Raw genomic sequence first — 21,908 nt, 5'->3', positions numbered from 1 at the left:
AAGGCATAGTAAAGTAAATAGTGTCCTCCCGTATGTTTACATTTCTATTTAAGGGACCCACTGTCGCCATTAAGCATTCTGGAGGCAGATTGACTCGACTGTGATAGTAATGTTCCTTTAAATCAAATTCCTCAAAACACTTGGCATGTCATAACATTCAAGGCTATGGGCCAAGTGATGGTAAATGGGATTAGATGGGAGGTCAGGTGTTTCTCGCGTGTCGGTGCAGACTCGATGGGCTGAAGGGTCTCTTCTGTATTCTATGATTCTATGAAAACTCCTGTGCCATTGTCATGGTTTTAATCCTCCCCCACACAAACCACTGTTCTGCTCTAGTTAAGTGTTATGGCCGCATCAGTGCTATATTAGAGAGTGTTTCTACAATGGACTAAGGCTCACATAGAACTGGGTTCACATTTCCCAAGATAACGGAGCAACCAGACAATCAGCAAAGAGACTTTCTACCTTCATCAATCTGCCTGCATCAGATTTCAGATGTTAGAACTGAGAAGGCAGCATGTTAATATACCCCAAAAGTAAACTGTTTCCTCATTGACTTTTCTCTCAATTCCAATACTCCTCATGCATAGCATTTTGCTTGCTACTTATCAAGTTCTCCTTGTGTCAGGGTGACCAATATTTATATAATGGGGAGACGATGGCCTACTGGTATTATCGCTAAACTGTTAATCCAGAAACTCAACTAATCCACAAACTCAACTAATATTCTGGGGACCCGGGTTCGAATCCCACCATGGAAGAATTTGAATTCAATAAAATATATCTGGAATTAAGAATCCACTGATAACTATTGTCAATTGTCGGAAAAACCCAGCTGGTTCACAAATGTCCTTTAGGGAAGGAAATCTTCCATCCTTACCTTGTCTGGCTTGCATGTGACTGTAGACCCACAGCAATGTGGTTGACTCTCAACTGCCCTCCAAGGGCAAGTAGGAATGGGCAACAAATGCTGGTTAGCCAGTGATGAAGTCCCACGAATGAAGTTAAAAAAAATTATACTACCCCTTTACGTTCTCAATGTTAACACCTAAAGGCAGTTCAGCACTCTGGCATTCAAACCTATCTTTCTCTCTCTTTCTCCTCCCGAACATTTATCCCCCGCTCCCAAGGATTTTTCTGTTTTATAATCTTTGGGCTGACCTCAAATTGTTGATAAGATCCAGGAAAGGAGACAAAGTGTGAAATCCAAGATATAGTGAAGAAAACCCTCAGGATTCCATGGAGTCTGAACAAACAAAAATAAAATTTTCTACACAAGATAAGAAGGATAAATCAATTTACAATATCTATCTTATACTCCAACATTTAAAGTATTTATGAGGTACGTTTAGGTCAAGAGGTTAACTGTGGTCACAGACACCACACTGCACATTAAATGCCAAATGCGACCTAAACAGATTCCATGGATCTTGCTCTAACCCCTCCAGATGTCAATAATAGTGCAAGGCAACCAATTTCACTGAAACTTGGTCTCGCTATCATGAGGATTTCCAATCTCCATGTATGAAGATCTTGCCTTGGAATTCTCTCCAAACGTTACGACAACTTGGATGGTTCAGATGATGTCCAGTCTCACAGGGTTTCAATCTCACCTTCCTAGATTCTATTTCCCAGAATTCCTGAGTACACTCAAACATAAACTGACAAGCACAATTTCAGATCTTCAGTCATGTGAAGCAAAACACGACGACTCCAAGGGGAGTAATTTTGCCCCAACCAACAACAGCACAATAGTTACTAACCTCCTTTGGTTACCATCTTGGATTTTCAAGTCTCCTCCTAAACATTATTCACTTAAAGTTTGCTCCCTGCAGCCCTTTCTCTAATTGGAGTTTTTTTCTCTGTTCCTCTCTTTTTCTTAGCTCAACTGAGACCGCTCCCTGACCCCTTCCCTTGTCCGGTACCTGTGACAGTTGGTGGGACCTCTCCCTGTCCCTGTTTGGACCTCTTCTCTTCTGATTAAAACTAGCTGGCTCACTGACTCCGAGTGACTGCCTCAGATCTGCTGCTTACTGACCCTTGAATTGATCTGGTGATGTGGGCCTGGGTGGGATTGTTAATGGTGCTGGCTCGATGGGCCAAATGACCTCCTTCTGCACTGTGGGATTCCAAATAGCTAATGCTGTGGCTGCCTTGCCAATTGCAGATGACAGCCTGCCCCCAAGAGCTACCAGTTCAATTAGCATCAAAACACTCTAAGAGGGTCCTGCCAGTTATTAGGCAGGAACAAATGTAACACTCAGTGGAGAATCTTGTACCTTAAATATTATACTCCATAGTCTGCTAACTTAACTAAACAGGAACTCATAAAAATTGATTGCATAACATATATTATAAAAATATAATCCCCCTTACTTGTTTCAATAAGATGTCATAATGGACAGCTGACCCATCCATTTGGCACGATCTTGGAGCACCAAAATTGCCAGGATTGACGGTGAACTTCATCGCACGTTCTTTCCATCACACTGTCCGGTCCTGATTGAAAAGTCACCAGAAAGAATGTTGAGTTAGGTTTTATCCCGGCAGCAGAGCTCCCGTCACTAGTGCCAAAAGTGAGGGAGGGGGTTCCTGGTGAGGAGGGGTGGAGGGGTGGGGGTGAACCTGCTTTGGTGGGCAGCGGTACCCAGGTCTACATTTTGTGAGCAGCATCCAATTAAATGTGGTTAGCACTGCGTCATAGCTCCGGGGACCCAGGTTCGATTCCCGGCTCAAGTCACTGTCTGTGTGGAGTTTGCACATTCTCCCCGTGTCTGTGTGGGTTTCCTCCGGGTGCTCCGGTTTCCTCCCACAGTCTGGTTAGGTGCATTGGCCACGCTAAATTGCCCTTAGTGTCAGAGTGATTAGCAGGGTAAATATGTGGGGTTACGGGAGTAGGGCCCGGGTGGGATTGTTATTGGTGCTGGCTCGACGGGCCAAATGACCTCCTTCTACACTATGGGATTCTAAATAGCTAATGCTGTGGCTGCCTTGCCAATTACAGATGACAGCCTGCCCCCAAGAGCTACCAGTTCAATTAGCATGCTGGCAGTTCAGCAGCCTCAACAGCACCCCGCTAAGGGGTAGCTGCACCTGGAGGACTGCACCGAGGGGATGAGGATGCATCGATGGTTGTAGGGTCTGAAAAAGGGTTCTGCGGGCACTGGGTCCAAACATGCAGGACCTGGCAAGGGAATGTTGGTCACTGAGGGCATGTTTTGCCATTGTTGCAGAGGTGGCAATTGCTGTCTTGTGGCATAAGGAGTGCCAGAAAAGGAGGTCCCATCCTGGAGCTCATTAGGAGGCCACCACAGTTTACACGGCCATCTCCCCCACAATGCATTTGTAAAACGCTACCAGAGGCAGGAAGAGGCCCTCAGATGGCCATCTAAGTAGCTTGCTTTAGTTACAAGTGGGCAACCCTTCCCACTGCCGGCAGGATTCTCTCTTCCACCTTCTTCCATCAGGAAAAAAATACAAAAGTCTGATGTCACGTACCAACCGACTCAAGAACAGCTTCTTCCCTGCTGCGATCAGACTTTTGAATGGACCTACCTCGCATAAAGTTGATCTTTCTCTACACCCTAGTTTTATCTGTAGAGCACACAAGAAACAATACTTTTCACTGTATACTAATACATGAGACAATAATAAATCAAATCAAATAAAATCACAGGAGCAGAAAGATAATGGGTGCAGCACCCGTCACCTTCTGCACCATTTTGCTAGTCTTTCCACCTCCTAGCCCATTCCCAAAGAGATATCTGCTGAAACTCAGCCCCTTGCATCTTTGGCAAAATGAATTCCACCCATATAGGAGAAACCAATTGCATGAGGATTCAAAAAAACATAGAAAGTAGGAGTTAGAATAGACCATTTAGTCCATCAAACCTGCGCCACCATTGAGTATGATCACGGCTGATCCTCTAATTCAATACCATACTCCCGCTCTCTCTTTACTAGGTTTTCTAACTGATCTCAGTTGCTTCGTAGTGTGAATACAAGCAGGGAGCTCCAGGGTACTTAAGTCAAGCCAAAGAAACCTCTATACAGCAGCAGAGGATATGTAGATTCATCCTATTTTTATAAACATGTTCTTTATAATTTATTGACACATTTTAATTGGACAATTGTGCAGTTGGACAGATCAAAGGAATACAATTGAAGCAGTAAATATGGATTTTCAGAGGGTATTCAATAAGGTGTCTCATAGGAAACTTATTGAATAGATTTATCATTGAGAGTCAATAAAATTCAATGGATGGACGCATTGGCTCAGTCAAAAAATGCTATTTGAAGTAATAAATGTTTCTGGAAGTGGAGAAGTTCTGCAAAGTGGTGGAAGTAACCCAGGAATTAGATAATTTGATCTATAGTCCAGAAGCAGAATATTGTACATTAACAGCCACAGGAAAGGAAAGGGTTTGGCAAATAGCTGGGACAAATTTGATGGGCAGAATGGCCACCTCCCTTACACATAAAGTTTTCCTGATCAGATAGTTGGTTACAAAGGAGCCATGAAATTCTTGGGTTTCATGTCCAGTCTGTCTCGTGTGAATCATAAAAACCCTACAGTGCAGAAGGAGGCCATTCGACCCATCAAGCTTGCACCGACAACAATCCCATCCAGGCCCTATCCCCATAACTCCGCGCATTTACCCTAGTTAGTCCCCCTGACACTAAGCGGCAATTTAGCATGGCCAATCAACCTAATCTGCACATCTTTGGAGTGTGGGAGGAAACTGGAGCACCCGGAGGAAACCCACACAGACACAGGGAGAACCTGTAAACTCCACACAGACAGTCACCCAGATCCGGAATTGAACCTGGGTCCCTGGCGCTGTGAGGCAGCAGTGCTAACCACTGTGCCACCATGCCGCCATTTGCATTCAAAAAGAAATTCTAATAAAATAAAAGTGACCATGAAACTAACTGTTTCAATGTCATCAAGATTGACTACATTAATAATCCACTTTAGGAAAGAAAACATGCCATTCTTATCTAGTCTGGTCAACATGTGACTTCAGTCGAACAGAAACATGGTTGACTCTGAACTACCATTGAAAGTAACCAAACAAATCGCTCTGTTTATCCAGGACAACTACCAATGGGCAAAAAATGTTGGCCTTCAAGTAAGAGTGAATTTAATTGAAGCAAGTTACCATTATTGAGTAATGGGTAAGTTCAGCAAGGCTTCCCACTCACTCCCAATTACCATGAATGAATTTATTGGAAGGCTTGTATTTTTCAATGTAGAATGATGTCCATCATATGAGCTGACACTCAATGCTGAGCCTCACACAAGAAGAATGGTCAGTTCTGCAAAAGAGCTGGAGTGCACCCAGCATTTGTAGAACTGCACCGTAGCGACAGCAAGGAAAGAGGTGGAGAACAAGAATCATACACTTGATAGGTCCACAAGTCTTGACTTCAATACAGTGTTTTAAATTTGGAATGAAAGAGCAAAACTGACGCAACAACAATGACAATTCGCATTTCCAGAGCACATTCATTCTAGTAAAGTGTCCCAAATCACTTCACAATGATATCAGGCCGCAGGGATCGGTACTGGGGCCTCAACTGTTTACTATTTACATAGACGATCTAGAGGAGGGGACTGAGTGTAGGGTAACAAAGTTTGCTGACGACACAAAGATAAGTGGGAAAGTGAATTCCATGGAGGAAGCGGAAGGTCTGCAGAGAGATTTGAATAGGCTGAGTGAGTGGGCGAGGATCTGGCAGATGGAGTATAACGTTGGCAAATGCGAGGTTATTCACTTTGGAAGAAATAGTAGCAAATTGGATTATTATTTAAATGGGGAAAAATTACAACATGCTACTGTGCAAAGGGACCTGGGGGTTCTTGTGCAGGAGTCGCAAAAACTCAGTCTGCAGGTACAACAGGTGATCAAGAAGGCAAATGGGATGTTGGCATTTATCGCGAGGGGGATAGAATATAAAAGCAGAGAAGTCTTGCTGCATCTGTACAAGGCATTGGTGAGGCCGCAGCTGGAATACTGTCTGCAGTTTTGGTCCCCTTACTTGCGAAAGGATATATTGGCCTTGGAGGGAGTGCAGAGAAGTTTCACCAGGTTGATACCGGAGATGAGGGGTGTAGATTATGAGGAGAGATTGAGCAGATTAGGTTTGTACTCGTTGGAGTTTAGAAGGCCAAGGGGTGATCTTACAGAGGCATATAAGATAATGAAGGGGCTGGATAGGGTAGAAGGGGAGAGATTCTTTCCACTTAGAAAGCAAACCAGAACTAGAGGGCACAGCCTCAAAATAAAGAGGGGTCAGTTTAGGACAGAGTTGAGGAGGAACATCTTCTCTCAGAGAGTGGTGAATCTCTGGAATTCTCTGCCCACTGAAGTGGTGGAGGCTACCTCGTTGAATATGTTTAAGTCACGGACAGATGGATTTCTGATCGGTAGGGGAATTAGGGGTTATGGGGAGCAGGCGGGTAAGTGGAACTGATTCACTTCAGACCAGCCATGATCTTATTGAATGGCGGGGCAGGCTCGAGGGGCTAGATGGCCTACTCCTGCTCCTATTTCTTACGTTCTTATGTTCTTAAGCCACGTAAAGTTTATGTTTAAAGTTTATTTATTTGTGTCACAAGTAGGCTTACATTAACATTACAATGAAGTTACTGTGAGAATCCCCAAGTCGTCACACTCCAGTGCCTGTTTGGGTACACTGAGGGAGAATTTCGCATGGCCAATGCACCTAACCAGCACATCATTTGGATTGTGGGAGGAAACTGGAGCACCTGGAGGAAACCCATGCAGACATGGGGAGAACATGAAGACTCTGCACAGACAGTGACCCAAGCTGGGAATCGAACCTGGGTCCCTGGCGCTGTGAGGCAGCAGTGCTAATTGCTCCGGATGCTCTGGTTTCCTCCCATTGTCCAAAGATGTGCAGGTTAGGTGAATTGGCCATGTTAAATTCTCCCTCAGTGTACCTGAACAGGCATCGGAGAGTGGCGACTAGGGGATTTTCACTGTAACTTCATTGCAGTGATTAATGTAAGCCTACTTGTGACACTAATAAATAAACTTTACTTTGTGCCACCATGCCGCCTGTAAGGAGGTTTTCGGACATTCGAGCAATGGCTTACTCAAAGAGGTAGATTTTAAGCTGGGTCTGAAAGAAGGTAAAGAGAGGTAGGGAGGTGTAAGAAGGGAATTCCAGAACTTTGGTTTGAGGCAGCTGCACGGTGGTGGACTGACGGAAATCAGGGATGGGCAAGAGGCCAAAATTGAAGAACGCAGAGATCTCAAAGGGGAGTGCAGCTGGATGAGGTCACAAAGATAAGGAAGGGTTAGGCCATGGAGGAATTTGGAAAACCGAGGGGGTGGAATTTTTAAAAATTAGCTGTTGCTGGACGGAGAGCGAATGTAGGCCAGCAAGCAAAGGTAAAGGTTTGACAGGACATAAGTTAGGATAAGACTAGCAACATTTTGCATCAGTACAATTTCATAGAGAGTGCAAAATGGGCAGCCAGCCAGGAATAATTGGTATTGTTGAGTCCAGAAGTAAAAAATACTTGGAGTCATAGAGGTTTACACCATGGAAACAAGCCCTTCGGCCCAACTTGTCCATGCTGTCCAGTTTTTACCACTAAGCTGGTCCCAATTGCCCACATTTGGCCCATATCCCTCTGTACCCATCTTACCCATGTAACTGTCTAAAGGCTTTTTAAAAGACAAAATTGTACCCGCCTCTACTACTATCTCGAGCAAATCATTCCAGACACAAAGGTAAGTCCACCTCCAAATTAACAGTTAGATGTACACAGTAAACAGAAATTAACACTTGTGTTAGTTTTCTCATGTCTTTATTATGTCAGATCAGTAACGGAGTTAATTAAAAATAAAAGTCACTGCAGATGCAACAAATATCATTAAAAGCATTAACAAAGGAATTCGCTATGTGCTTTGCTAAAATTCATAAATCATGATTAATATAAATTACGACCATGAAACAAATGGGAATATCAAGGAGATGCTAATGGGTTATTTTATTAACTATGCTGTCATCCTTGTGTCAATTACATCTTCTTAAAAATAATTTGCAGTTGCTACAAAAAGGTGGTGGAGATATTGAGCTGGATTTTCAGTGATCGGTAGGGTGCGAACAGAGGTAGGTGAGCCTGGAATTTCCTATTGTCACCTGGTATGTGCTGGTTTATGTCCCCACCTCTGCGTCATTTTCAAATAGGCTGAACAAAAAAAACACATGAAGAGGTTAATGTTACCGTCCTGCCCGCCACGGGAATCACAGCGGGCGAGGGGCAGGCCATGGAAAGGTCCGTTGACTCCGGGCTGGACTTTCCAGTTTCGGGGCCAGCGAGGTCAGGAAATATTGCCCGAAAATGCTGAGAAAACACAGCAAGTCTGGCAGCATCTGTGAAGAGAGAACGTAGACTTAACAGTTCACGTTCGTATGACTTCCATAGGAAGCGGCTGATCATCTTGGTTGAGGGGTTGATCACGAGGGGGTAAAGTTTTCGGGTGAGGGCAGGAGATTCAGAGGGCATTTGAGAAAAAAAATCACTCAGAGGATGGTGAGAATCTGGAATGCACTACCTCGGAAGATAGTGGAGGCTGGAAACCATAGAACCATAGAAAATTACAGCTCAGAAACAGGCCTTTTGGCCCTTCTTGTCTGTGCCGAACCATTTTTTGCCTAGTCCCACTGACCTGCACTTGGACCATATCCCTCCACACCCCTCTCATCCATGAACCCGTCCAAGTTTTTCTTAAATGTTAAAAGTGACCCCACATTTACCACTTTATCCGGCAGCTCATTCCACACTCCCACCACTCTCTGCGTGAAGAAGCCCCCCCTAATATTCCCTTTAAACTTTTCTCCTTTCACCCTTAACCCATGCCCTCTGGTTTTTTTCTCCCCTAGCCTCAGCGGAAAAAGCCTGCTTGCATTCACTCTATCTATACCCATCAAAACTTTATACACCTCTATCAAATCTCCCCTCAATCTTCTACGCTCCAGGGAATAAAGTCCCAACCTATTCAATCTCTCTCTGTAACTCAGCTTCCCAAGTCCCGGCAACATCCTTGTGAACCTTCTCTGCACTCTTTCAACCTTATTTACATCCTTCCTGTAACTTGGTGACCAAAACTGTACACAATACTCCAAATTTGGCCTCACCAATGCCTTATATAACCTTACCATAAAACTCCAACCTTACAACCTTACAACCTTTAAAATATATTTGATTTGATTTGATTTATTATTGTCACATGTATTAGTGTACAGTGGAAAGTATTATTTCTTGCGCGCAATACAGACAAAGCATACCGTTCATATAGAAGGAAAGGAGTGTTACACTGTGTAGGGTATAGAGAAAGATCAACTTAGTGCGAGGTACGTCCATTCAAAAGTCTGATGGCAGCACGGAAGAAGCTGTTCTCGAGTCAGTTGGTACGTGATCTCAGAGTTTTGTATCTTTTTCCCGATGGAAGAAGGTGGAAGAGGGAATGTCTGGGATGCCTGGAGTCCTTGGCTGCTTTCCTGAGACAGTGGGAAGTGTAGACAGTGTCAATGGATGGGAGGCTGGTTTGAGTGATGGACTGGGCTGCATTCACGACCCTTTCTTTGTAGTTCATTTGGATGAACTCTTGAACTCTTGAAATATCATAACATTCGAGGATATGGGACAAGTTCTTCAAAATAGGATTATTGCACCTTTAGTGGTAACTATTGTCAGTGCAGACTCAATGGGCCGAATGGCCTTTTCAGCGCTGGACGACTGAATGATTCTTCTTCAGATCTCTGAATTTTTCCATCGTTTTCTGCTTTTATTTCAGATTTCCAGCATCTGCAGTATTTTGCTTTCATTCAAGCGGGCTGGGTCGGAACTGAACTTACTACCTGCCAGCAAATGGCTTGGAGATTGGCTGATGAAAGGGAGCCAACTCCTGGCAGCAGAGTCAGGGGCTCAACACGGCAGAAATATTTAACATCCCACCGCCCCCAGTGCCGATTGTACGCTTGTACATTGTCTTGTGAAAAGCTCTAGAGGGTTGAACAGTATCTGTTTAATAACTCATGGAATTTTCCCATTCTGCCTGCTGCGAGTTATGTGATGGGTGGGAGCGGAGAATCTCATGGGAGCCAAAAAAATTAGATTCCCGCCAGCGTGAAAACACTTTGAAATTCTGCCGATGGTGAGTTAAAGGCACCACTGGATAATGACGTGAACACCATTTTCGTTCATTACCATCACATCAGTGATCATTAAATATACCTCTCACTGGAGTTATGTAGCACAGTGGTTAGCACTGCTGCCTCACAGTGCCAGGGACCTGAGTTCGATTCCGGCCTCAGGTCACTGTCGATGTAGAGTTTGCACATTCTCCCCGTGTCTGCGTGGGTTTCCTCTGGGTACTCCAGTTTCCTCCCACAGTCCAAAGATGTACAGGTTAGGTTGATTGACCATCCTAAATTGCCCCTTAGTGTCAGCGTGTTAGCAAGGTAAATAAGGGGTGATGGGGATAGGGCCTGGTCAGTGTTGCTTCAATGGGCTGAATGGTCTCCTTCTGCACTGTCGGGATTCTATGATTCTATGCATCACACCAGTGGGATCTCATGTTAATTTTAATCACATTTGATAAAAAGCTTTTTAAAGCTTTATTTTTATCAGTCACAAATCAGCTTACATTAACACTGCAAATGAAGTTACTGTGAAAATCCCCCAGTCGCCATAGTCCGGCGCCTGTTCGAGTCAATGCACCTAACCAGCACGTCTTTCAGACTGTGGGAGGAAACTGGAGCACCCGGAGGAAGCCCACGCAGACACGGTGAGAATGTGCAAACTCCACATAGACAGTGGCCCAAGCCAGGAATCGAACCCAGGTCCCTGGTGCTGTGAGGCTCGCATTCCAACCATTATCTTGTAAATTAGTGTTTGTGCCAACATATGCCCTGCTGTGAACACAACTCTTCACTCACCTGAAGAAGGAGCAACGCTCCAAATGCTTGTGCTTTCCAACCTATTGGACATTAATCGGGTATTGTGAGACTTCTTACTGTGCTGTGAGGCAGCAGTGCTAACCACTGTGCCACTGTGCTGCCCATAAAGAATGGCAGGTGGTTGTGTGTCACTTCACTCCTGACTTTTAGGTGAGTGCAACATTCATAACCTACTTGCCGCAGTGCTGCAAGTACTGCAATGCCTGTGGAATGCTTCACTTACAGGGGTTTGCAGCATTGGTCTCCTCCTGGCGACTTCCTCTGTAGTCCTGATGGCCTTCACTGTTCAATGGTAATCGGCAAGGCTCAACACCCAAATAGAGATCTGCATTTCGAGAGGGAGGGTGAGGGACAAAGGAGAATGGCCACACAGAGGCGGGCAACTAGTAGGATGGCATCATTAGAGGTTGGGGGAAGGGGGAATAATGGCAGGCAAAAGGGCAATCGTGGGGTGGCTCGCTCAATCTCAGTAAGGGAAGCCAGAATGCTGAGAAACAAGGGGATTGGATGGGATGCCACTGGTATGAATGAGAGGGGATGGAATAGAGAAGTGGACACTTTTAGTACGCTCCAGATAGGGTTGCTTGCATCATTTTTGTTTGATGTCCTTCACAACCAGGCACTGCAAAGGGGTGATCCTTCACCAGAGGGAGAAATGGCTTGATTTTAGCATCTCATATCTCACTGTTGCTGGCCTGCCCCCAGCCCTGGATTGAGTTGCCTGCTTGCCTCACCTGCTGCTCCCCTCGAAGGCTGACCTCACTCACCTCATGGTGACTTCCATCACTTCGCGCCTCGCTGTTGCTGACCTGCCCTGGGTCGAGTCGCAAACCTGTTTGCTTTTCGCAAAAATGGTAAAATCTCAGCAGCCTCTGCCTCTCCCTTCTCGCCTGGTGTCTCTCTTCGTTCCTCGTACACACTTCAAGTTAACCGTTGATTTGGTTTGGACCAGTGTTTTCCTGCCTCTTTCAGAATCACCAATCAGAGTCTCTCCACTCAGGCTCCACCCCCTTGGAACTGCCCTTGTCCAGTTATGCTACCCAGTGGGCAATGCCAGGGTGCCTGGTGGACAGTGCCAGGGTGTCTGGTGGACAGTGCCAGGGTGTCTGGTAGGCTGTACCAGGATTCCAGGAGTGCACTGCCAGATTGGCACTGCTCCAAGGACACCATCTCGCCTCTGCCCCCGATCATCCAGGGACTTCAATGGCTTCCTATCCACCCCCCCCCCCCCCCCCCCCACCCCCGGCGAGGCCATCAAGTCTGGCATCCGCTGAAGGAAACCAGCTATGATTCTCGCCAGATTGATGCTCGGCTGGCTAGGAGGTATGTGTAAGTGAGCCTGGACAATAGAGTCCAGGACTCACAAATGACACGCTAAGCATGTCATTAATATTTAAATCGACTTTGCTGATTTCACTGGCAAAACAGGGCCGAGTGAGGTGAGAACCCAAGTGTGAACCCAATTTTTCTCCTCTCATTCAATCTTACCACCTCTCCTCGTCAAACAATGGGCAGGATGAGGCATAAGTTTCAAAAATGGAAAATTCCGCTCTCTCTCCCACACACACTCTTGTCTCTTGACGTGTTTGTTCTTGTTTTGTTTCCTAGAATTTGTCAATGCACAGCAAAAAATCCAGGCACCTCTCATCCTGGCTCTTATCCAATTAACTCCTTTCTTTCCCCAATCATTTTTAGTTCCATGCTTGAGCATGCTTTGACCAACCAGGACTAGTTTATATGGTTGTTGCAAACCTTATATATTTGTGTAAGTAATGCCCTTTGTATGTGCCACTGTCGCTCAATGTCCTCGAGTTCTTATCTCAGAGACAGGGAAACATCTACATCCCATTCTGACCCAAGAGGACAGCATGGTGGAACAGTGGTTTGCACTGCTGCCTCACAGCATCAGGGACCCCGGTTCGATTCCCAGCTTGGGTGACTGTCTATGCAGAGTTTGCACGTTCTCCCCGTGTCTGCGTGGTTTCCTCCCGCAGTCTGAAAGACATGCTGGTTAGGTACATTCGCCATGCTAAATTCTCCCTCAGTGTACCCGAACAGGCACTGGAGTGTGGCGATTAGGGGATTCTCACCGTAACCTTGTGGCAGTGTAAACCTACTTGTGACGCTAATAAATAAATTTTGAAAACAAGCTGTTTTTCAAAGGTGTCAGCTTTTTCATAGAATCATAGACTGCAGAAGGAGGCTATTCAGCCTGTCGAGTCTGCACTGACCACAATCCCACCCAGGTCCTTTCCCCACAACCCCATGCATTTACCCTAGCTCGTTTCCCTGACACTAAGGGGCAACTTAGCATGGCCAATCCACCTAACCCGCACATCTTTGGACCGTGGGAGGAATCCGAAGCACCCGGAGGAAACCCACGCAGACATGAGGAGAACATGCAGACTCCACACAGACAGTGAGCCAAGCCGGGAATCGAACCCGGGTTCCTGACACTGTGAGGCAGCGGTGCTAACCACTGTGCCACCGTGCCACCCTTTTGATGCAATGAGGTATTTTAAACTTTGACACAATTTTCCCATGATTCCAGGACCTTGTCATCTTTCAATGCTGTGTCCGATTTCCTGGGTTTTTACTCCCAAGGTAAGTTCCTAATAATAAAGATATTGGTTTCAAATAATAAAATTAGATTTGAACAAATAGTAACCTGGTTCGTAACCTAATAATCTTACAGTTCCATATCCTGCCACCCATGAGAGAATGTTACCAGGAATGTATCTCAGATGTGTCACAAGATATTCAGGTACAGTGAACACCATATTAGCACAATGACTGACATGGAGGCCCACTGGTAAACAATCCTATCTCTTAAAAGTAACTTATAGCTTCACAAATTGTGTTGAATAACCTATCTGCCGACACAAAGCATTGCAAGGAATCACTGCAGCTGTTAATGCGATTCTTTCTTCAGCAACTTTATTTCATATTCTGTGAGCCTATTGTTAAAAGAAAATGCATAGCACACAGCCAAGAGAAGGAGAATCTCCTGCGCTGATTTGTCTTGCTTGAGTTCAGATGTATTTATTTGGGATGACAGAGTGTAATTGTCTCTCAGTCTGGAGCCAATTACATGGCAGCGGCAGACAGTAAGTAATCTGCTCGTCTCTGATGAAGGAAGGCATTCGGCTGGCTTTGTTAACTGGATATTGGACTTCTGACAATATTTCTTCCCTTTGTGCCATCTTGTGTTCTTTGAAGTCCTTAATGGTCATGAATAATAGGCTTGATTTCCCCCCTGTGTGTGACAGAGCTATGGAGAGATCAAAGTGCTGGATGTGGGCTGGTGAGGCGTGTTTGGCCTGGAAATTCAGAGAGGAGTGAACCTTTCCATGTCCAGATTCTGAGTGCCTTCCTGCCAGCAGCTCTTTGTGACAGCCGTCCATTGTAAGGGAGCGACAGAAAGTGTGCGTCTAATAAAGCAAGGAGCCTGCACTTGAAAGCAGTCTGGGGAATGGAGATAAATGACAATAATAAATCAAATCAAAATCAAATTCACCCCCTCAATCACACTTTATGATTCTTAACTCTTCCATCACTGCACATTGGGACCCTTTAAGATTTGGATCTACATTGCAATCAAAGAAAATACCTAAAAGCTTAGCTGACAAGATGACCCATAAGAGGATTTTTGTTTTGCATTACTTTTAATCCTTATATTTCATTGCGTCCTGAAGATTATAGCTATATCAGCAAATAACTCCACAGCCACCGGCCTAACAAAGCGCCACTGGGATTTCGCACATATCTGAAAAGTGACCCAAATACAGAACTGACATTGAGTTTAAAGTTTATTTATTTACTGTCACAGGTAGACTTACATTAACACTGCAATGAAGTTACTGTGAAAATCCCCGAGTCGCCACACTCCGGCGCCTGTTCGGCTACACTGAGGGAGAATTTAGCACGGCCAATGCATCTAACCAGCACGTCTTTTGGACTGTGGGAGGAAACCGGAGCACCCGGAGGAAACCCACGCAGACACGGGGTGAACGTGCAGACTCCGCACAGACAGTGGCCCAAGCCGGGAATTGAACCCTGGTGCTGTGAGGCAGCAGTGCTAACCACTGTACCACTGTGAACTATGGTCAGTACGATTAGTGGGTCATTAATCACACTCAATGAGTCTTGGTAATGGATTTGTTTGATTGTGGCAGGTGATGGTGAGATTACAGAAACAGGCTGAGTACTTCTTACCTGACCCAAGGAAACTCTTCATATGTAAACCTGGACAATGAATGCCGTTGGCATTTGTGACGAAGGGAGGGCAGGACAACTTCAACCCAAGCCTGTGCTTTGCCACTCCATCACTGTTAGATTGTTTACTGCTAAACTGCTTTTCTTCCCCCTCCTCACCTGCACCCACTGGGATCCAGTACTTGTTGACTGTCACCTGACTGACATCAGCAAAGACCAGAGTCAGAACCCAGCCTCTTTCTGGTCGATTGTCTTGGTATCACACTAAGTACAAGCTCACACTTTCATTAGGGACTAGTTCTGTCTTTTTGTGTTTGTTGGATATCAAGAAGCATCCTCTTTTAAAAGCTGAGCACCAATTCTATGCTTCAAAACATGCCCCAGAGTCCACTTGATGATAAGCTGTTATCAGGAATGATTTTTCTCTCTGATAAGTAGACAGTTGATCAGGGTACACTGCTCCGTGTTGCCAAAGGTACCATCTTTCCAGTGAGTTATCTGCTTGATCAGATGGAGCTAAAAGAACATTTGGTAATATTTAGAGAAGAGAAGGTGTTCTTGCCCACCATCTACCCTCAGCCATGGTGACTGATTGCAAGACCTCACTGACCCTATGTAATCTTGGAGGGTCTTTCTCCCTTCAAATGGAGGAGGGGGAGATGTCTGAAACATGGTCAAATCTGGAGCAGAAGGAATGGCCAAAGCTCTAAACTGGTGTCACCCTGGTCAGTCGATTAACTTCCTTGACTGTCACTGCTGAGGTGAACCATAAAGATTTGGGAATTTTCACGGTTGGGTTCACAGATGGTCCAGATTGGGATGCCTCAACTGAGGTTTGCTGTACTAGGCCAGTGGAGTGCTGTGTTAATTTCCAGGCTGATTGGATAGTGGTCCAAAGGTCTGCAGGTTAGGTGGATTGGCTATGCTAAATTGCCCCATAGTGTCTCAAGCTGTGTAAGTTATGGGGATTGGCCATGCCAAATTGTTCCTTAGTGTCCCAAGATGTGTAAATTAGGGGGACTAGTGGGGTAGATATGTGGGATTACAGGGATTGGGTCTGGGTGGGATGTTCTGTTGGTCGATGAGACTCGATGGGTGAAATGGCCTGCTTCTGCACTGTAGGGATTTTCTGATTCTATGATGATTCTAAGGTGTAGTGTTGATGTATTGAGGGGGCAGGCAGAAAAGAAAATTGCCTATCATTCAAGTACAGTTTTATTCAGAGTTTTCAATATGGTGGCAACCCAATGGATTTGGGTTCCGTCCCAGCTGATAACCTCCTAGGTTCTCCTGAGCTCCTGTGTTCATGTTGTGAATATCCTCAGTCTGTGCCAGCCAGCAACTGACTCGCAGTCTCTCCGACTGCAATCCACAACGGACCGAAAGCATCGTTACACCTGTCTCTGTTACCTTATTAACTACACCTAATTCTTTACCCATTCAAATTTTAGTGCATGATATCAGCCAACTACATTCGAGGGACCCATGGGGTGTGATTAATGTCCCACTCATCGTGCTGACCATAACTCAATCTCAACTCTGTCACTGATGATTTATTGGGTCAGGACACTCTTGGGAGCTGAATGAAATCCCACAGGTCCTCGTAATGTTTCCACCGTATCATATCTTCATTCATCTCATTGCGAAAAGGGGGATAATAAGTTTTTAGCTCAAACTTTGTGCATTCAGCAAAAATATATTTTCTATTTTGCATTTCCTTTCCCCTTGCAACTTGAAGCTTATTTGTATGTCGTGGAACTTTTTATTCTGAATTGAGATTGTTCATGTAGGCCAAGATTTGTGAATTTTAATCTGCTGGACCAAAGCAGAAAATCATTTTTTTTTATTTGTGACCGTCTGTGATGTTCTTCTTCTTCTGTGAGCCCAGGCACTCTGTATTAGCTATTTAATTCGCTCCCCCAAAGTGCGGTGGATGCTGGGACAGTGAGTAAATTTAAGGAGGAGTTAGACAGATTTTTAATTGGTAATGGGTTGAAAGGTTATGGGGAGAAGGCAGGAAAATGGGGATGAGGAGAATATCAGCCATGATCGAATGGCAGAACAGACTCGGTGGGCTGAATGGCCTAATTCTGCCTCTTATATCTTATGAACAGTGAAAATGTGTGAAATCGATGCCTCACACTTACCACTTCCAAAAGAGGTAACTTAAAAAAAGGAATGACTAGTTTTTCCTTATTCTTTCATGGGATGTTGGTATTGTTGGCAAGGCCCTAATTTGATTTGGTTTGATCTGATTTATTATTGTCACATGTATTAACATACAGTGAAAAGTATTGTTTCTTGCACACTATACAGACAAAACATACCATTCATAGAGAAGGAAACAAGAGAATGCAAAATGTAGTGTTACAGTCATATCTAGGATGTAGAGAAAGATCACCTTGATGAAAGGTAAGCCCATTCAAAAATCTGACGGCAGCAGGGAAGCAGTTGGTTAAAAAGAAAAAGGAGGCTTATGTTCGGATGAGACGTGAGCACTCGGGTAGTGCACTAGAAAGCTTTAGATTGGCTAAGAGGGAGTTGAAGAGCGAGCTTAGAAGGGCTAAAAGGGGACATGAGAAGACTTTGGCGGATAGGGTTAAAGAGAATCCTAAGGCGTTCTATAGGTATGTCAAGAACAGAAGGTTGGTTAGGGCAAGTTTAGGGCCAGTTATAGATGGCAGAGGGAAGTTATGTGTGGAACCGGAGGAGATTGGTGAAGCATTGAACCAATATTTCTCTTCGGTGTTCACGCAAGGGGACATGAATATAGCTGAGGAGGACACTGGGTTGCAAGGGAGTAGAATAGACAGTATTACAGTTGATAAGGAGGATGTGCAGGATATTCTGGAGGGTCTGAAAATAGATAAATCCCCTGGTCCGGATGGGATTTATCCAAGGATTCTCTGGGAGGCAAGAGAAGTGATTGCAGAGCCTCTGGCTCTGATCTTCAGGTCGTCGTTGGCCTCTGGTATAGTACCAGAAGATTGGAGGTTAGCGAATGTTGTCCCATTGTTTAAGAAGGGGAACAGAGACTTCCCCGGGAATTATAGACCGGTGAGTCTCACTTCTGTTGTCGGCAAGATGTTGGAAAAAATTATAAGGGATAGGATTTATAGTTATTTGGAGAGTAATGAATTGATAGGTGATAGTCAGCATGGTTTTGTGGCAGGTAGGTCGTGCCTTACTAACCTTATTGAGTTTTTTGAGAAAGTGACCAAGGAGGTGGATGGGGGCAAGGCAGTGGACGTGGTATATATGGATTTTAGTAAGGCGTTTGATAAGGTTCACCATGGTAGGCTTCTGCAGAAAATGCAGATGTATGGGATTGGGGGTGATCTAGGAAATTGGATCAGGAATTGGCTAGCGGATAGGAAACAGAGGGTGGTGGTTGATAGTAAATATTCATCATGGAGTGCGGTTACAAGTGGTGTACCTCAGGGATCTGTTTTGGGGCCACTGCTGTTTGTAATATTTATTAATGATCTGGATGAGGGTATAGTTGGGTGGATTAGCAAATTTGCTGATGACACCAAAGTCGGTGGTGTGGTAGACAGTGAGGAAGGGTGTCGTAGTTTGCAGGAAGACTTAGACAGGTTGCAAAGTTGGGCCGAGAGGTGGCGGATGGAGTTTAATGCGGAGAAGTGTGAGGTAATTCACTTTGGTAGGAATAACAGATGTGTTGAGTATAGGGCTAACGGGAGGACTTTGAATAGTGTGGAGGAGCAGAGGGATCTAGGTGTATGTGTGCATAGATCCCTGAAAGTTGGGAATCAAGTAGATAAGGTTGTTAAGAAGGCATATGGTGTCTTGGCGTTTATTGGTAGGGGGATTGAATTTAGGAGTCGTAGCGTTATGTTGCAACTGTACACAACTCTGGTGCGGCCGCACTTGGAGTACTGTGTGCAGTTCTGGTCCCCACATTACAGGAAGGATGTGGAGGCTTTGGAGAGGGTGCAGAGGAGGTTTACCAGGATGTTGCCTGGTATGGAGGGGAGATCCTATGAGGAGAGGCTGAGGGATTTGGGATTGTTTTCGCTGGAAAGGCGGCGGCTAAGAGGGGATCTTATTGAAACATATAAGATGATTAGAGGTTTAGATAGGGTGGATAGTGATAGCCTTTTTCCTCTGATGGAGAAATCCAGCACGAGGGGGCATGGCTTTAAATTGAGGGGGGGTAGTTATAGAACCGATGTCAGGGGTAGGTTCTTTACCCAGAGGGTGGTGAGGGATTGGAATGCCCTGCCAGCATCAGTAGTAAATGCGCCTAGTTTGGGGGCGTTTAAGAGATCCGTAGATAGGTTCATGGACGAAAAGAAATTGGTTTAGGTTGGAGGGTCACAGTTTTTTTTTTAACTGGTCGGTGCAACATCGTGGGCCGAAGGGCCTGTTCTGCGCTGTAATGTTCTATGTTCTATGTTCTATGTTCTAAGCTGTTCTTGAGTCGGTTGGTATGTGACCTCAGACTTTTGTATCTTTTTCCCGATGGAAGAAGTTGGAAGAGAGAATGTCCGGGGTGCTTGGGGTCCTTAATTATGTCTTAATTTCCCTGGAACTGAATGGCTTGCTGGACTATTTCAGAAGCCAGTTAAGAGTCAACCACATTGCTGTGAGTCTGGAGTCACATGCAGTCCAGACAAGGTCAGGATGGCAGATTTCCTTCCTTAAAAAACTTTAGACAACTTGCATTTGTACAATGTCTTCCACAATCTCAGGGCATCTCAAAGTGCTTGGCAGGCAATAAAGTTCTTTTGTTGTGTAGTCTCTGTTCTAACGTTGGAAAATGTATTTAGCAATTTGCACTCAGCAAGTTCCCCAAAATAGCAATGAGGTAAATCACTAGATTACTTGTTTTCAGAACTATTGCTTGGAGGTCTTGTGGCACAGTGGGTAGCATCTGTGCTTCTGAACCAGAAGCTCTGGGTTCAAGTCTCACCCTAGGACTTGTTGGCCGAGAAAGGTGCATCCATAAAGCAGTTAAACAGGTGAAGTATGTCAACCTGAAAATCATTCCAAACATGCCATTGGCTGGTGGGAAGAGCGGGAGAGAATCCTGGTCAGCCACACGTGATCTGGAGTGGTGTCCTTCAAGTTGTAAGCCCCTAGCAGCAGATGTGTGACTTGCTCTGGGAGTTGCTAGCTATGGAAATAGACATAAATCTTCCTTAGGGCACCCATAGAGGTTTACAAGATTGTGACAGGCTTGGATAGAGTGCATCATCAGAGTCTTTTTCCCAGAGTTGAAGGGTCAATTACTTGGGGGCATTGGTTGAAAGTGAGAGGAGGAAAGATTAAAAGAGATGTAAAGAGCGAGTTTTTCACACAGAGGGTGGTGAATGTCTGGAACGCGCTGCCGGAGGAGGTGGTGGAAGCAGATGCTATAACAACTTTCAAGAGGTATCTGGCCAGATACATGAATAGGCACGGAATAGAGGGATTTTCTTGTAAAGACAAGAAAATATTAGAGAGGCATCTGTGTCAGCACAGACTTGGTGGACTGAAGGGCCTGTTCCTGGGCTGTACTGTTCTTTGTTATGGAGTCATAGAGTTTTAGAGGTTCACAGCATGGAAACAGGCCCTTCGGCCCAACTTGTCCATGTCGCCCCTTTTTTTATCCCCAAAGCTAGTCCCAATTGCCTGCGTTTGGCCCATATCCCTCTATACCCATTTTACCCATGTAACTATCTGAACGCTTTTTAAAAGACAAAATTGTATCCGCCTCCACTACTACCTCTGGCAGCTTGTTCAAGACACTCATCACCCTCTGTGTGAAAAAAGTGCCCCTCTGGACCTTTTTGTATCTCTCCCCTCTCACCTTAAACCTATACCCTCTAGTTTTAGACTCCCCTACCTTTGGGAAAATATATTGACTATCTAGCTGATCTGTGCCTCTCATTATTTTATAAACCTCTGTAAGATCACCCGTCAGCCTTCTACGCTCCAGAGAAAAAAGTCCCAGTCTATCCAGCCTCTCCTTATAACTCAAACCATCAAGTCCCGGGAGCATCCTAGTAAATCTTTTCTGCACTCTTTCTAGTTTAACAATATTCTTTCTATAATAGGGTGACCAGAACTGTACACAGTATTCCAAGTGTGGTCTTACCAATGTCTTGTACAACTTCAACAACACGTCCCAACTCCTGTATTCAATGTTCTGACCAATGAAACCAAGCATGCCGAATGCCTTCTTCACCACTCTGTCCACCTGTGACTCCACTTTCAAGGAGCTATGAACCTGTACCCCTAGATCTCTTTGCTCTGTAACTCTCCCCAAAGCCCTACCATTAACTGAGTAAGTCCTGCCCTGAGTTGATCTACCAAAATGCATCGCCTTGCATTTATCTAAATTAAACTCCATCTGCCATTCATCAGCCCACTGGCCCAATTGATCAAGTTTGTGTTGCAATCCTAAATAACCTTCTTCACTGTCCACTATGCCACCAATCTTGGTGTCATCTGCAAACTTACTAACCATGCCTCCGATATTCTCCACCAAATCATTAATATAAATTATTGTTCTTTGACCATAGATGCAGGGAAAGAACTGGAATGGAAATAGGGTACTGTTACTTGAGGTATAAATTTTGGCCAGGACACCAGACTCTAACCCCCCTGCCTTTCTTTGGATACTGTAGTCAGTTCTTTTGCATCCACCTTAGGGCACATACCATGACTCAGTTCAACATCTCATA

The sequence above is a fragment of the Mustelus asterias genome, chromosome 4 (assembly GCF_964213995.1).
Source record: "Mustelus asterias chromosome 4, sMusAst1.hap1.1, whole genome shotgun sequence".
Classification (NCBI taxonomy): Eukaryota; Metazoa; Chordata; class Chondrichthyes; order Carcharhiniformes; family Triakidae; genus Mustelus; species Mustelus asterias.
The sequence above is the reverse complement of the archived record's forward strand: the minus strand, read 5'-3'. Positions refer to the sequence as shown.